Source organism: Ptychodera flava, unplaced genomic scaffold (genome assembly GCF_041260155.1).
Source record: "Ptychodera flava strain L36383 unplaced genomic scaffold, AS_Pfla_20210202 Scaffold_32__1_contigs__length_2955704_pilon, whole genome shotgun sequence".
NCBI classification, from domain to species: domain Eukaryota; kingdom Metazoa; phylum Hemichordata; class Enteropneusta; family Ptychoderidae; genus Ptychodera; species Ptychodera flava.
The window spans coordinates 476,262-489,481 of NW_027248354.1; positions in this window are offsets into that span (position 1 = coordinate 476,262).

A 13,220-nucleotide genomic window follows, 5' to 3' on the forward strand; every position below is an offset into this window, starting at 1 on the left:
ATCGAAACTACAAGCGTTTAATGTTTCGAAAACATGACGTCAGCACTCTGTAAATAAAAATGGTAGTAAGTACCCAAAATAGAAAAACGAAATTTTCTTCATGTGGTTCGTGCTTATAATTCTGGCCATGCTCGACAACACGAAATTCGTTATAAAAATGCAGGGTTTGAAAATGCTATCAACTTCTTTTTGTGATATTTAGATCGGCTCAACTTCCTAAGAATTTAAGAAATTTCGTTCAATATTACATAATAGTTGCTTAACAGCTCCACAATTTGTACCCAAGTTTGTGGTTTACCAGTAATTTAAGATAAATGCATGTCATTATCGTATGCATTTTTTAAAAATATGACCGGTATAAACAGTCCCGTGAAGTCATTATGTGAACTGTCTATATTTTCTCTGCCACTAACTAGCACCAAACTCAATTCGGCACATTTTCTGAATCTATATGAGAAAGTCTTTTTCGATCGAATAACAATGACACGTAGTATATCAGGGTCATTTTCTCATATTTTGGGGCATATATACCAAATCTTAAGCTTGCGAAAAGTGTAAGGGCAATTTCCATTGTGCCTGACTCAAAAGTCAGAAATTTGATACATTTTTTGTTCCTCAATAACACTTACACAAAAAATAATACTTTTTGTATTGAACTTGGTCTGATTGAAGTTATCTTCAATAATTATCCTTGAGTATTTTTTGTATGTTTGATGAAGACAACATCCCCGATGTTGAACAATTCTTTCATTTTTTAAAATGTCTGCCTTATCATTACATTATTTCAATAATTACTCCCATCCGACTACCACATTTCATCCATTCCATGTTGAAAATATGCCCATGCCGTTTTATCTTGTACAACCTGTTGTTTATGAGTCATAGCTTGCATATAGTGATATCGAAAACTAAGTTGTAAAATAAATACTATTTACTACTGTGTTTAAAAAAGTCCTATGGAGCATTAAAACCTCTGCACGGCGAGACTTGCTGATAATGTTATCTCTAACTTTCAGCAACCGTAAACATGTTTGGTTTACGCTGTCCATTAATTACGTCGACAATGGACCACGTATTTGTATATGAAAGCGCAACAACTACATTAAAGTTTAAAAAAAAATGAAAACGACTTGATGGATTAATTAAGTATTATACATACCATATAAGGAAAGAGAAAAGTTGAGCTTGCTTGAAAGTACGTTTCTAATGACGTTTATATTTTCATGCTGTTGGCTGAACGGAGACGTTACATTGGACAGGGATGAATAAGTGACATTTATGTCATTTTTTATAGGATGAATACTGGTTTTTTTTCTATTTTAACAAGGATGAGTCGAATATATTGTTAACGTATCTTCTGTATATATAATTTGCTTTACAGTTTAAATATTGTAGAAAACTGAGCATTGGTTATTTTCGCAAAATCCAAGATGGCTTCCAAATCAAACGACCTATCCAAATGCCTTTCACCAACTTAAAATAGCTTACACTACGGCTGATAAGTGTACAATTTTCAGATCAATCAGTGTGTTGGTTTTGGAGAAGAATATTTTTTCAAAATGGGATTAAATGGGTATTTCTCGAAAATCCAATTTGACGGCCAAGGTCACGTGACCGACGCGATTTTTATTTGCAACTTCTTAGGACATAATGCTGTGCTTGTTATACAAATATGTTCGAAACGACTAGACCCCTAGATCATCAGGAGAAGTCATTCAATATGGCCACAAGTCACGTGACCATCGAAATTTTTATACCCCGTTGCACGAGCAATCGTAGGTTCCTATTACCCCTGCCACTTTGAGAAGTTTACGTTGAGCAGTTTTCGAGTTTTAGGTGAGGGAAATAGTTATGGAAGAACATGAAGAGAAAGAAGAAGAATATTAATCGTCTACAAAAACAATAGGGGCAAAGCCCAAAGGCTTGAGCCCCTAACAATACAGCCAGGCAAAGCGTTATAGGGGCGCTATACACAATTGCTCATTCGTCAATATTTAGTCTGTCTATCGTGGGAGGTCTCGTAAATTTATAAGTTTATCTCTGTCATGGTTCACCAGGATATATAAACCGTTCACTTACACTTTCGGTTTTTATCTCGATGTGTTATTGATGCAGCATTATGACAGGACTTAACATGTATGTGCCTGACCGTTCTAGATAAGACTTCACACACAAAAAAATCCTTCAGGGGCGTATCGAAACTACTTGACTTCGCAAATGTTTCGAAAACATGGCGTCAGCTCATTTTGAATGGTAGTTAGTACCTAAAAATAGAACACGTGAATAACTAAGCATGTTATCCATTTGCGAAGTCTCGTTCTTTCAAATGTTGCCCGATTCAGTGTCACCAATATTAACGGCCACCTGTATTATAACAGATTGATACAAAAAGAGAGAAACCAAAAAATTAACCAACATGCAAGGTAGTCAATATTTTTCAATTAATTGACACAGAATTTAAAAGATAATCATATTATACGACTTAAACTAAAGGCGCATTACCACTCTTCTCCCAGATTTCATTCGGTTAATCAACAAACTCCTAAAGGGTTAGCAGAAGCCAGACATTACCGTAGCAGATACCTTCAAGACTGTATGCTGTAAGGCTGGCATATTCTTGATATAGCCCTAAATTAGCATAATGCCAATAAGAAAATGTCATATGTTGGAAAACATTCAATTTGTGTAGTTTTGTCATTACTAGAATTTTCTCTCACGCGTTCCTATATGTGTTGACAGATAACAAATATGCATGTCAGACGACTAACATTTTCACTCAAATGTCTTACATGAATGTTATTCATTTGAATAAGAATCTACACTAATAAATAATAAGTGTTTTATGGCAATTAATTCAGAATGAAAAATAAGTACATCTTCTTCCACTGTTTTCTCTTTAATGGCAGAGAGAAAATATCTTCGGGAAGGCAAATGCTGGCTGCTTACCACGTGTATGGTTCGTGTTTGCAATTATTTATTAAGAATGCTGGAAGTCAATTCCTGCTCGATGCCACTAGATTTGGTCCTAAACTAACTTGTGTTAATCGGATTAACGCTAGTGAATACTATAATAAATTGATTTAGCGATATACAAGACTTTCTTACCGTCTTCACAATTCTTTTCAAATTTTGAGAATTGAGCGAATGCAAGTAGTGCAGATACATGCAGGCATTATATTATGCAATATTTCTTCAAATATATAACAAATATTTGCATGAACAATATATATATATATATATATATATATATATATATATATATATATATATATATATATATATATATATGTGTGTGTGTGTGTGTGTGTGTGTGTGTGTGTGTGTGTGTGTGTGTGTGTGTGTGTGTGTGTGTGTGTGTCCATATTTTGCATGCCACTAAGTAACTGGCACAAATCTAAAGATGAAATTAATTTTAACCAATGTAGAGGTTTTCTCTAGTGTACATTTTCAGAGTTATCTCAAATATTCTTAACGACATATTCATTTTAATCTAACGTTTGAATCTAGAGCTATTTTATTGTGCCTTAGTCACGTTACTTTATACAATTTGCATGAAAGCCAAATTTTCTATTTGAACTGATTCTATTTTCTGATGGCAACGGTGAACATTTTCATCGAGCAAGCCGTGAGTCGGGTTCGTGTGTCGATTGAATTCTGGCAGTTACAAGTATGTACGATACAACACATATGTTCGCATGCTGTGAAACATAACAATTTAATGTGACTTCGCATGTCTGGTGACTGTACTTATAAGATTTCACGAAGAAGGATTCAAATTCCTCCGTATTCGTTTCAACCTTCTATAACGCTTTGCAAAGGAAGTGCACTAGCGGCCCACATTCTGACCTCCTTCCCTTTCAAAAGTCAAAGCATAGCTACGAATTGTGAACACTGATGTCACATAAGCGGCCAGATCGAAGATCATGACCTTTGACAGTCACTGGAGAGCCATGTTGGACCTAAGACGATGATTTATTCACAGTCATGAAGTGACAGCACAATTAAATGTTATTTTTAGCTCAGAGTAACAACTGTGAACTGTGGTGGGCTTTTCAATTCTTTTTATCAATAGCAACATGTCTTTCCCCTTAAAAGATACTGATAGTTTTTTTTTACAAATTATTTTCCTTGTTTATATGAAATATACTTAGTGAAAATCCCTTGAGTCTCTTTGGTTTATTACCTTCGCCCAACACCTTATTTTTTTCTGTTGTTTTGACTAAATGATCATAAGATGCGCACATTGAAACATTTATAACTTGCAAAGTGTTTGATGTACTTTTTCTCTCTACTATAGCTAGTTTGATTTTGACCCAACAAACACTTTGTAGTGACAGAAACATATGCATGATATTAAACACGGACTCATTAATGATAGCTTTTAGGAATTGACCGCTATTAGAATTTTTAAAAAAATCAAATTATGAATGAATACTATGTCTATGAACGTTATGTCTTAACTGCATTCATCATTAATCAATCTTTTTTGTTATATAATAAATGTCAGTTTTCAATTGACAAAGTCAAGGGTAGCCGACTTGTATACCGTGACAAATTGCAAACATCATTTGTTTAAAAATCGAAATGCTGTTAGAACTGTTGCTGAAGAGAAAGACATAAACTCTGTTTCAATGCGTTTTGAAAAACCCAGTAAATTCTCAACCTCTCTGAAGGCTGTCATATTTTGTCAAGGAAAAGAAACTCCTTTGTGGCCTCTGTTAGCCTACGTTTTCTGTGATCATTTTTGGATGAGTCATTGTAATAAACTAACAGGCCGATTCAATAATTGCTACGTGAAATTGGTGCAGTTTGAGACAACAAATCCTACAAATCATTATGTTGTCATTGAAACGGTGTCAATTTCGTCAAGGGGAAAATTAAGACGTATTATGGAAGAACAGTCCTAATAGGATACGTGCAAGATAAGACACAATATCCCAATGGTCACAAAAGATTAGAGACGAGCGATAGACATAGCTGCCTCTACACTTATATCTACTCACTCTGTTTAACGAGTATTGACCATGTTGGAATTTAACGTTAGCCTCTGTTGAGGAGGAGAAGTGATGCCACTATGAGGCAGTCCGGAGACTAGCTAAAACTTTGTAAACGAAAATTTAATTGGTGAAAATGATTTGCCTTAAACATCAGAGGATGAACGTCATTCTCGATAGACACCCATATTTGTGTCACTTAATGTTAGCACTATACAATTTTCTCACATTTGCGGATAGAGGTTTTATATGCAATGTCTATCTTTGACATGTCTATGAACGGACTCTCAAAGGTAATAACCCTTCCATTGCTAGTATTCGCCATTTAAGACAACCAGTTACTTGCACTTTCTTGTGCTGTTAACGAGATTTCATTAGTGTCTTCCTGAAATGATTGCATCGTGATATTTGTTTCATTTTGCTCAACGTGGGGATGCTTTAACGCAAAAAAAAAATGAAAAGCATATCAGGTCAATTATGTCAAATTACCAACAAATCTTTGCTATTTGAGTCAAATTCCATAAGCATAGAAACAAAAGGGAGATTTTTATTACACGTATATGTGTTTGCAAAAGACAGACATCGATTTATGACACCGTCATGAAAAATTATTGCTAGTTTACTCCTATTTTGACCTTTATAACGATAGTAGTTAAATATCAAGGAGTATAGCCATATAGTGTAATATATAGGGGGCGCTATGTACAATTTATAATGCGTTCACTTTTAGTCCGTCTTTTCCTCGCTTTCCTCTATTGTGATTTACCACGACATATACACAATTATGCTTTGTCTTTATTTATGATGCTATTGATGAAGCATTATGGCATGACTTAACATATAAGTACCTCATTAATCTTCTGGCAGTTTAGATAAGACTTTAGAAAACCTTCGTGGGCGTATCAAAACTAAAAGAGTTTGCGAATGTTTCGAAAGCATGAAAACATTGCGTCAGCATTTTCCAAAGAGTGACAGTAAGCACCTGTAAATAGACTGCTTGAAGGACAAAGCAGGTTATCCTTTTTGCACAGTATCGTTACCTGATTTTTTTTGCCGTTTCAATGTCACCAATGTAGACGGCCACCTGTATTATAACTGACTAATACAAAGGGAAGAAACTAAAAAATAACCAACATGAAAGGCAACCAGATGTGACTTGCGAATTTAACTAAAAGGGGGATTTGCATCATCCCAGATTAATCAACAAACAACATAAGGATTTAGCAAAAACCAAACATCACCGTAATAGATACAACCTCTATGACTGTATGCTGTGACGCGCACATATTCATGAAGTTTCCAGATAGCATTCTGCGGAGATGTTTTAAGTCTTTACGAAGCTTACATAGTACTCTCCTAAGCGCAATACATTGTTAAGAAATATAGACATACCTTTAATTACCATCATGCCAATAAGAAAATGCCATATTTTTAATACATGCAATCCGTGAAACTTTTTTCAGTGCTATAATCTTATCCCATACGTTCCTATATGTGTTAACTATCAGACAATTATCTTGCATTTATTGCATTCATATTATCAAGACTATACACTAATGAAATAAAGAGTGATTTGTTACAATGAATTCAGAATTAAGAATAAGTACATCTTCTTCCACCGCTTTCTCTGTACTCGACAATGAGAAACTATCTTATGGAAGCCTAATGTTGTCTGCTTGCCGCGTCTATGGTTCTTGTCTGTTTTTAAATAATTATGCTAGTCAGTTCCTTTTCGATATTACTAGATTCGTTCTTAATCTAATTCGGATGAATCGGATTACCACTAGTCACAAAAAAATAAAAAAAATCGATTAGTAATACACCATACTTCTCTACCATCTTCACGATTCTATTCAAATTTTGCGACTTGCAAAAGCAATGAGTAAAGATAGATGCATGGCATCATCTTATCGCATATTTCTTCAAACATATATGACCAAAATAACCACGTCCATGGAATAATCATGTGAACATGTCTATATTTTCTCTCGCACTATGTCACTAGAACCAATCTACATTTTGTATTTTGCCTGGAGAAACATAAAGTTCTTTTCATCGATAAAGAATTGTTTGAACCTGACCACATGTCCTTCAAGTAATCGGCCTTTACATACGAATTAACCTCTGTAAACAATGTCTCCTCAGATTAAGTACATAACTGCTAACATTGTTAAACCAGAAATATAGAAATATGTGACACGGATCGAAGATCATTACCCTTATTAGACCTAAGATGATGATGATTTATTCACAGTCATGACGTGACAACATAATCAAATGTTATTAGCTTAGAGTAACAATAGTGGTGGGTTTTTCTTTCTTTGTTTATCCGCAATGCAATATCCTATTTCCTTTAAAATACTGATATGTTTATGAGACATTGTTCTTCTTTATTTATATTAAAATATACATCGTAAAGAGCCCCTTGGCCATCTTTTCCTTATTGCGTTCGCCCAGCAGGTTGAGTTTTTTTCTTTTGTTTTGACTAATTGAGCCACAATATTATCACCATTGTAACGGAAGCATATGTGTATTGTTGTCAGGTTTAATGTGGAGCTTGGTATCTTATGCAATATCAAAAGAACATAACATAGTCTACATATTTAACAATCTAGACATTTAACAGACATTAAAGCTTCAAAACCCCCATCAAAACGCAAGGCATACAGAAATGGTATTCGGGAATAGTTTATCATGCAATAATCCATCCAAATGATATACAACTATCAGCTGTGATTATTAAAACATTGCGCACTGCATGAAAACCCGATAATTCAGATAAATTCACATTAATGAGTTGCCTGTATTATAGTGTAATACACGTGAATTCACATAAATCCACACGAATACAGGCTTTCTGAATACAAAAAATGAATTCTTGACTGTATTCATCTGTATATGCACTCTTCAGCTATAATACAGGCAATAATCCATATAATACAGTAAGTATTATAGGGTTTTCATGCAGTGGCGGGCTTTGTAATGTACACAGTTTTTTGTTGTTTTTTTGTTGTTGTTGTTTTTTGTTTACTATCGCGCTCTACAAGTTTGATATTAATCGAAAATACACGTTCCAGTGACAGGACAATGTGTATGATATTGAACACTGAATCATTAATAAAGGCCCTTAGGAATATTTGGTCGATATTACAATAAAAACATTTAAAAACTAAAATGAACATCATCTTATGCATTACATGCATCTGTCATTAAAAATCATTTCGTACTTTTCTTCCAAAATTCGGGTTTTAATTATCTGATTCAGGGGTAACCAACTTGTACACTTTGACTCTGAATTGCAAACATCATTCATTTCGAAATCCCATTGCTATTGAAGTTGTTTCTGACGAGGAAGGCATAATCACGTTTGTTTTTTTTCAAATTTCGTTGGTTCCTGTGGAAAAACTCAATAGAGGCCCAACCTCTCAGGAAGCGGAATGTTTGTCATGGAATAGAAACCCTACTGTGGCCTCTGTTCACCAAAGTAGTGTACATTGTATATTCATGATTCTGAGATGAAACGTGTCTGATTAACAAAACAGACTAGCGCAACACGTGCTTCGGAAAATTGGTTAAATCTAAAATAATATATCATACAAATCAGTATTGTGTTAAATAGAATGGTGTGTAGATCGTCGAGGGAAAATGAATGAAGAAATTCCGTGGAAGAACTGCCGTAACAGGATAATGATACTCATAATAAAATGCAATATGTCAAAGGTCACGAATGATTAATGGCGACAAAGCGATATAACTGTCTCTCAACCTTTAGCTGCTCACTTTGTTGATGTAATCAACATAACGACTCGCGACGATGTTGAATTTTAACATTTTAGTCTCTGCTCCGGCGGACAAGTAATGCCGATATTTGAAAGAGAAAATTATGTGATCGAAACTTTAATCAATGGGAAGTATCTTAGTCTAGACTGACACCCATTAACGACCTTTTCATCGATTAACGTTGGAAATTTTCAGTTATTACGTATTTGCGAAGAGGAGTTTAATATGTAACATATTTTTAACTATCTATGAGTCCTGGGGTAATTAGAAAATGACTAGCCTACGTATGCTAAGTTCACCATTTTAACAGCTATTCATCAACTCTATTTGTGCACAAAGTTAACGAAATTTTGTTAGTGTTTTCATATTTTACTATTGTTTTTAACGATGAAAATCATAAGATTAAATGGACACCAAACGTACGTCACAAGTGCGTCACAATAATTCTCCCGTTATCAAATAACATCATTAACATAATTAATTCGAGATTTTCAGTGTATCTAAATGTCTACACTACTGTTATTCGCAAATGGTTAGAAAGTATGGAATAGATACAATACATTAGAAGGCACATATAATTGTACAGCACTTACAAGTTTCCATGTGTCCATAGCTGTTTTGAATCAATCCATTTCTTTAATCAATTAAATTTCACGGGCCGGTACAGTGCGATATATTTAATGTGCAATCATCATTTGCTAAGAAAATTGCACTGCTATGAGAACTTTGGACGAGTCGAGTTGTACTATAAGGTAGACTGCAAACATCATTCATCTACAATGCGAATTGTAAGTGTTTAATGAATTGAAGATGTTTTTATTTTGTCATGGTGTATTAATATAATCATGTCAAGGAAGGACAGCAGTAACAGGAGTTGATAAAGATTAAATGCAATATGTCGAAAGTAACAGAAGATTAATAACGAAAGGGCGACATAACCACCTCTAACCCATGTAGCTACTTAACTTTGCTGATGTTATCGACATAACGACTCACTACAATATTTACAATGTTGAACATTAACGTTTGGTCTCAGCTACAACCGATAAATCGCTATGATACCGCTATGTGCCAAGCTCTTCTATTTGGTTGTAAATAAAAAAAATGTCACTTAAGTAAACACTATGCCTTGAACATCAGAGGATTTACGTCACTATAGACAGACACCCATTAGTTGCCTTCACGTAAATCTATGTCGCAGGTTTGCAAATGTTTGGTATATAAAGATAGGGGCCCAATATGTTATGCCTATTCTAACACGTATATTCGTGGGGCATTCCCACAACATAATCTAACCTCCTTCTGCTAGGATTTTCCATTAAAATACTAGTTCACTGATATTTTTGCGAGCAATCGTATGGAGCTTTAATATTTTGTTTGCTGTTTGTTTTAATTTATTTAAAACAATACAAAAGATACCAGACTTGCATCACAAGCATATAATTAACTCGACAAATATTTAAGCCTGACATTTTAAAAGTAAAAGTAATGCCCGATTTCGAGTGCATCTGAATACGTACACTTCTGTATACGCTGTTATGTCATGTCTTTCGAGTTGAACGTAGGCTTAGAATAAGACTGTTTAAAGTGGGATCTTGACATGTTGTCGTCCTTGTCGCCAGCTTTGTTTGTTGTTATGCGTTCCGGGTAGATTTTTGAAACTCTGCTTGCATCTGAATGACTGTAACATACCATTTTGTGTTACTTGTGCTTTGATAAATGTGGCCTAGTACTAGATTTGTTTCCCTATCCTCAATTTGCCCATAACTAAAGCATGCTGTCTTAATAAAAGTATAACTTAATGTCTTACGTTTGCGAGATAGGTGTAGTAAGATTACAATAAATCTCAAGTTATTTATTATTGACTACTGCTGGTTTATCTGAGAACTAAATATACATATTGAGCCTTTTTTCAACTGCTATTCCTCAATTAAAAGAGAAACATAATCTTTAGGAAGTCACAACGGTGTCCTGATAATTATATAACATTATATTAAAATATTAAAAAATTAAAGGTCTTGACAAGCACGAATTTTTGCCCGGCTATACTTATCCTCCTAATTTAGCCTAATGCAATCAAAACTGCTGTCCTAGTTTGCAAGAAATACAACAATTATGTAGTCGAGATAGTAAAATAAATATTACTTTTTGTCGTGATGTTTTCAATTTTCAACGAAACTAAATTATCACACTTCGTTGCATTGTATTAATAATGATATCTTAAACCTCCAACAGTCGTAGACAATAATACGTAAAATTTTATTTCCTATCCACCGATAGAGATAAAAAATAACTGACGAAAATGTATTAAATAGCGGGCATGAATTTAATTTAAGCCACATAAAAATTTAACAGAGAGGATTGCAAGTCAAGGTATCCCAAATCAAAATGGCTGATGAGTGAACTCTTGTCGTGTGGCAACTGACGCCATTGTACAGCTTGTTGAGACAGATTAATGATATGTATTGTACACGAACTCTACTCCAAATTGACAGACCTGGTGTCGTCGTAGGAGGCAAATCACTCTTCAATTGTTCCGGCATCACCGATATTCAATCTTTTTCTTTACCAAAGTACAAAGTTGGAGTCTATTATTTAATTTTCATTTAAAAAGGGAATGATCCAAATGCAGTCTATCTATCAGCAATGTTTATATACGCGAGAGCAGTGTTTTGCTCTATGGTGCTCAATTTTGAAACCACACAGTATGTTCTGGAGAATATGTACGTTTCCAGCTTGATTTGAAAGTTTCCAAGTGAGTGTAAGTTTCCAAAGTCGAGTGTAAGAGCGTTCTTGGTCTAGATGCAGCGTATGGAAGCCATCGGTTACGGCCACCATAGGTGATGAGTTTGTTTGTTGTACACATTTAACGTTTCTTGGTTGAAGACGGAGATAGGGCTTGAGGTAATCACATATGTATAGAGTCTGGTTGTGAATAGCCTTGAAAGTTAACACCATAAATTTGTAATTACTCCTGCGATAGTTGATTACAAGTTGAGATGGATGGAAACTTGGGTGATCGGCCTAAATTTTCTGGTGCGTGTGATAGTATTCTTGCTGAGGTCGTTGTAACATGCCTATTTTGTTATCTGGGAGTTCATATAGAAGTGAATTACAATAGTCAAGTTAAGCTGTCAAAGTTACATGTTGAGGTAGCCTCGTTGTTTTGTTTTCTTCGCTATACGAGGCTACCTCAGCATGATTTGTCATGCTGAGGTAAACTCGTATTGATCAAATCCGGCGGAGATGGCTGTATATTGATTTGGAAGTGAACTTAATCTGTCGACTGTGTGAGTATTGTCAAAGACCTTGCCGATATTGAGATCAGATGAGATGGGTGCGATTGGAATACAACTCATGTTGCCAATTTAACTGGATCAGGTGCAGAGTCGAGCTTGGGGCAAAACAGGACTACTGTTTTATTCAAGATGAGCTGGAGTTTATTGTGAGTCATCCATTCTTTGATGTCACGAATACATGTTTCGACCGAGGACATGGCTACAGGAGAGTCGCGATGGGAAAGTGAGAGATATAGCTGGTTGTCGTCTGCATACTTATGGAAGTTATCATCATAATCGTGAATAAAATTTCCCAATAGCAATGTAGATGGTGAACAAAAGAGTGCTAAGGACAGAGCCCTGTGAAACTCCAAAACTGAGTTCTGATGGTTCATCGATGACATAGTTTACTTTAATAGTTGACTAGTCCCTTAACATGTAGTATGAATTGGACCACTTTCGACAAACACTGTAGATACCAAGATGGGAGAGTCTGTAAAGTAGTATCTTGTTATCAGTAGTAACGAACGCAGACGAGAGAGTAAGGGGAATGAGAAGATCATGATTGCCAATAATAAATAATCAATAGACTTAATTGTAGATAATACCCTTGAAATATAGGGAAAAAATAAATTAGATGTATTTCTTTGATCATGAGCGTATTGAATAAAAAATGATATTATTTTAAATAAAGGCGACATGTACATTATTTTTTTCTTAGGACGTTTTTAAGCTATTCTAGAATGACACTCCACTCTCATCAAAATAAAAGGAAATTATTACCGTTATTTAATATTTTGTAAAACCTAACCAACATATTACATTTTGTACTGTCATAAATATCCGTTTGAAAAATTACCAAAATGATATTATGAGAATAAGAACTGGGATGATCAAAAACAGTACTGTCGAAATTTTGGAATGTTGATCAATGTGTTTTGTAAGCAGGTGGTATGTCAATAGGCGATGTTTACAGCCAAAGATCCCGTTGATCAGTTGATCAGAGGTTATAACCTGTCGCATATGAAGGAGTACCACGTCAGAACTTTGCTAATAATTTACTCACAGTACTGACGTTACTAGCATAATACTTGTAAATATTTTTTCAAGAATTCTTAGAAACCAAAATGATGAATGGGCTTCAAACGATGGATTCAATTATATTTAA